Here is a 5,559-nt window from a genome sequence, read left to right on the forward strand (position 1 = left end):
ATAGTGAACAAGGCGCCGCCTCGGGTGTCTTATGACCTGTTCGACATAAGGCAGTATCAGGGAGAGTCCCTCAGGGACTACTTGAATCGTTTTGGGGCGCAGATGGTCCGCTCGCCAGCCAAGGACGAAGAGATGTTGGTCTACGCCTTCAAAAAGGGCGTGCTGCCGGGACATTTCTGCGAAGCGCTAATCAGGGCTCACCCCGCCACATTTGTTGAGGTTAGGCGACTTGCGGTGGCCCACATCGCCGATGAGAGCGAGGTCGCCGAGAAGAGAGGGAGCGTGGCCCCCGCCAGGCCACGTGCCCAGACCAGGATCCAGCCACAGAGGGTGCTGGAGGCAGCAGCGGCCAAGAGGGATCAAAGGACCCGCCATCCTTACGATCCAAGAAAAAACAAAGGCAGGGGCCCAGGGCGCCCCAGGGAGTACAATCGCCCGCCAAAGCATAAGTTTGTCATGGGGCTGGCGGACCTGATCGCCATCCCCAACATAGCAGTCAGGCTAAAGGCGCCCGAGAAGGTGGGCGACAAGGTGTTGGGACCAAAGCCAGACGCCTGGTGCGAATTCCACCAGGGTTTTGGCCACACCGTGGACTCGTGTTTGGCGTTAGGATACCAGCTCGACGACCTGGTCAAGAGCGGGTTCCTCAACGATTATCTGCTGGATAGAAGGACGGGGGGCGCGTCGAGCTCCCATCCGGCGGGTGGTGAGGCTCAGCAGCACGAAATGCCCACTCACGGGGAAATCCACACCATCGCGGGAGGTTTCTCGGGTGGTGGATGCACCGCGTCGCAGAGGAAGAAGTATGCGAGGTCGGTGATGTCAGTGGACATGTTCGAGGACCACTCGCCAGATATGGACATCACGTTCACAAGGGAAGATCTCAGGGACGTTGTGCCTCATGACAACGATCCAATTGTCATCTCGCTTGTTACGGCGGGAAGGAAGGTCCACAGGGTTCTGGTGGACCAAGGAAGCTCGGCAGATGTGATGTTCTGACCGACTTTCACACAGTTGCAGTTGCCCCTTGACCAACTGAGGCCCTATGGAGGGTGCTTGTATGGCTTCACTGGCGATCAGGTGGAGGTCAGGGGGTATATAGAGTTAAGAACTATATTCATGGATGAGGCGGGCTCGAGAACGAAGAAAATCAAGTACCTCGTCGTGAATGCTCCCTCAGCATATAACATTCTGTTGGGCAGACCAACGCTCAACAGAATAGGAGTTGTGCCTTCAACCAGGCACATGAAGGTGAAGTTGCCATCGATGGAAGGGGTGGTGATCACCATCAAATCTGACCAGAAGGAAGCGAAGAAGTGCTATGAGAATAGCCTGAAAAACAAGAGGTCAGTGAGTTACATCACAACGACGCCGCCTCCCGGTGTGAAGCCCAAGCCAGTAGAGTGGCGAGTTGTTGGTGCGGTGATGGAGGTGGCCGCCGGGGGCGACGTCGCAATGATGGATGTTGAGGCTGAGGGAGAGAACGCCGAGCGGGAAGAAGAGGCGAGGAACCGCCCAGAGGAAGCGAGGGAGCTGGGAATCGCCAAGGCGGTGATCGCCAGGGAAGCTAGACCCAAACCCGTCGAGGAATGGCTCGAAAGGGAGATCGGGGGGATGGTCTTCAAGTTGGGAAGATCCTTGGAGGCTGAGCTCCAAGACCAGATTGCCAAGGTGATAGAGCGGCATCTGGATGCTTTCGCATGGTCTGCTTCAGACATGCCAGGAATTGACCCCGACTTCTTATGCCACCATCTAGCAATGGACAATCAGGTCAGACCAGTGCGACAGAGAAGAAGGAAGTTCAACGAGGAGAGAAGGCAGGCGATCAGGGATGAAACCCAGAAGCTCCTCGCTGCAGGCCATATCAGGGAAGTCCAGTACCCTGAGTGGCTGGCCAATGTCGTGCTGGTGAAGAAAAGCAATGGGAAGTGGCGCATGTGCGTCGATTTCACTGACCTGAACAAGGCTTGCCCAAAGGATTCGTATCCTCTGCCAAGCATAGACGCCCTGGTGGACAGTGCTGCAGGGTGTAAGTTGCTGAGTTTCCTGGACGCCTTCTCGGGGTACAACCAGATAAAGATGCATCCCATGGATGAAGAGAAGACCGCCTTCATGACCGAGAGATCGTGCTACTGCTACAAGGTGATGCCCTTTGGGCTGAAGAACGCGGGGGCCACGTACCAGAGGTTGATGGATCGGGTACTTGCACCGATGCTGGGGAGGAATGTGCAAGCGTACGTAGATGACATGGTCGTGACCTCACTGGAGAAGAGCAAGCACATCGCGGACTTGGAGGAGTTGTTCACCACAATCGCCAAGTTCAGATTAAAGCTGAACCCTGAGAAGTGCATTTTTGGCGTAGAGGCAGGGAAGTTCCTGGGATTTCTCTTAACTGAAAGAGGAATAGAAGCCAATCCTGATAAGTGTGCTGCCATCTTGGCGATGAGGAGCCCGACTACCGTGAAGGAAGTGCAGCAACTTACAGGTCGGATGGCCGCCCTGTCTCGTTTCGTATCAGCTAGCGGGGAGAAGGGTCATCCGTACTTTCAGTGTTTAAGGCGAAACAACAAGTTTGCCTAGACGAAGGAGTGTGAAAAGGCCTTCGTCAAGCTCAAAGAGTACCTGGCGAGCCCGCCGGTTTTGTGCAAACCGCTGGTGGGAACCCCTCTCAGGTTGTATTTTGCAGTGACTGAGAGGGCGGTAAGTGCGGTGCTCGCCCAAGACCAGGACCAGGCTCAAAAGCCTATTTATTTCGTCAGCAAAGTGCTGTAGGGCCCGGAGGTGAGGTATCAGGCCTTGGAGAAAGCCGCGCTAGCTGTGGTATTTTCGGCGAGGAGGTTGCGCCACTATTTTCACAGTTTTACAATACTGGTGATGACCGACTTGCCCATCCAGAAGGTTCTGAAGAAGCCCGATGTAGCTGGGAGGATGGTGAAGTGGGCGGTGGAGCTGTCGGAGTTCGATATCAAGTATGAGCCCCGAGGTCCGATCAAGGGGCAGATTTTCGCTGATTTCGTGGTCGAACTCTCTTCAGAAGCAGCACGAGTTGAGGGGGATGATTTCCGTTAGGTGCTCTCGGTGGACGGATCATCAAACCAGCAGGGTAGCGGTGCTGGAGTCATCTTGGAAGGGCCCAACGGTGTGCTGATTGAGCAATCCCTGAGGTTTGCCTTCAAAGCGAGCAACAATCAAGCAGAGTATGAGGCGCTGATCGCCAGAATCTTGCTGGCCAAGGAGATGGGAGCTAGGGTGCTGATGGCTAAGAGTGACTCACTGCTGGTCACGGGACAAGTAACAGGCGAGTTCCAGGCCAAGGATCCATAAATAGCGGCTTACCTGGAGTATGTGCAGGAGTTGAAGAGTTCCTTTGTCTCCTTTGAAGTGGTGCATGTGCCCAGAGAGCAGAATGCCCGAGCTGACTTACTAGCTAAGCTCGCCAGTTCGGGCAAGGGGGGTAGGCAGAGGACGATGATCCAAGAAACTCTAAAGACGCCTAGAGCATTTGTGGCAAATCACCTGGTTCTTCAAATAAGCAAGTCGACGGAGAAAACGGCGAGGAGTCACAGGTCTCTGACTCAGGAGACCTTGAGATCGCCGAGAATAAGAGCATGTCAGGGAGAGAGGGTGAACATGACGCAGGTATGCGCTACACATGAGCCAGACACGTGGATAACGCAGTACCAGCGATGCCAGGCATATGGCCTTCTCCCGCTAGATCCGACGGAGGCTAGGAAGATAAAGAAGAATTCTAGCAAGTTCACAATGATTGATGGCGAGTTGTATAGGTTTGGGTTCACACACCCACTCCTGGAATGTGTGCACGGAGAGAAATGTACAAGAATCATGGCCGAGCTCCATGAAGGGATATGTGGAAGCCATGTCGGGGGTCGAGCTCTGGCCGCAAGAACCCTCCGTGCAGGTTACTATTGGCCTACAATGAGAGAGGACTGCAAGAAGTACGCACAGTGTTGCAAGCAATGTCAGCAGCATGCCGATTGGCACAAGGCGCCTCCCGAGGAGTTGAAGTCGATTTACAGCCCTTGGCCGTTTCATACATGGGGGATCGACATTCTGGGACCTTTTCCATTGGCAATCAGGCAGATGAAGTACTTGGTGGTGGCAATTGAATATTTCACCAAGTGGATCGAAGCAGAACCAGTGGCCCAGATCACCGCGCACAAGATCGAGAGCTTCGTGTGGAAGAACATCGTGTGCCGATTTGGTGTGCCTAAGCGCCTGGGGTCAGACAGCGGGACTCAGTTTGCAAGTCACCTGTTGAAGAAGCTGTGCGAAGGGGTGAGAATTCAACAAGTATTTGCATCCGTCGAGCACCCTCAGACAAATGGCCAAGTAGAGTCCGCCAATCGGGTGTTGCTAAGAGGCTTGAAGAGAAGGCTAGAGAAAGCCAAGGGATCGTGGGCTGAGGAAGTACCCCGTATAGTTTGGGCGTACCACACCACCGAGCAGTCAGGAACCCATGAGACCCCATTTAGCTTGGTCTATGGATGCGACGCAATGATTCCAGTAGAAATCCAGGAGAGCTCGCCGAGATTCCAGAACTTTGTAGCAGAAGACTCGAATGAGGAAAGAAGGCTGAATCTGGATTTGCTGGATGAGGTCAGGGAGGAGGCGAGAGTAAAAGCCGAGGCAGTGAAAAGAAGGATTGAACGAAGGTATAACTCGAAGGTGATGCCAAGGCAGTTTAAAGAAGGCGACCTGGTGATGAGGAAGGCCCACCAGTACGAGATGGAGAACAAGTTGTCGCCTAAGTGGACGGGACCGTTCAGGATAACCAAGGCGCTCGGGAACGGCGCCTACCGCTTAGAAACGTTGGAAGGAGAGGCGATTCCTCGCACTTGGAACGCCACGCACCTCAAGTTATATTACAGTTAAAAGCTTTGTAAGTAAAAACAAACACGAAGAGTTGGCAAGCTTTCTGTTGAAACAGTTTGAAGGGGGCACTCTTTTTTCCCTAAGGAGGGTTTTTAATGAGGCCACCCAATAAAGAAGAGTTTTTCAAAGTTTAAAGTGTTTTAGATTGCATGCTTATCGTTAGTGCGAAAGTTTTGAAAAAAGACCTTGTCACTCGTATGTGATTTAAGGCAAGTTGAAGTTATGTTGCATGTTTTCTAAAAGTTAAAAGTCCCCATCGCTTTTCGGTGATTGGTGGCATCAGTTAAAGTTAAAAGTCCTCATCGTCTTTCGGCGATCAAAGGCACCAGCAACGTTTTAAAGACCTCAACGCCCTCGCGCGTCCTGAGGCGAGAAAGAGATAAAGACCTCCTCGTCATCGAGCGAGTGCAGGCGAGAAAGAGAAAAAGTCCTCAGTGCCTCCCAGGGAGAGAAGATGTAGCCCCTGGGGCAATGTAGAGGCACCAGTGAAAATTCCTCAGTGCCTCCAGGGGAGAGAAGATGTAGCCCTTGGGGCAATGTAGAGGCACCAATAAAAAGTCCTCAGTGCCTCCTGGGGAGAGAAGATGTAGTCCCTGGGGCAATGTAGAGGCACGAGATAAAAGACCTTCTCGCCGTCGAGCGAGTTCAGGCAAGATAAAATCCTTC

Source organism: Phaseolus vulgaris, chromosome 5, assembly GCF_051622355.1.
Source record: "Phaseolus vulgaris cultivar YP4 chromosome 5, ASM5162235v1, whole genome shotgun sequence".
Lineage (NCBI taxonomy): Eukaryota > Viridiplantae > Streptophyta > Magnoliopsida > Fabales > Fabaceae > Phaseolus > Phaseolus vulgaris.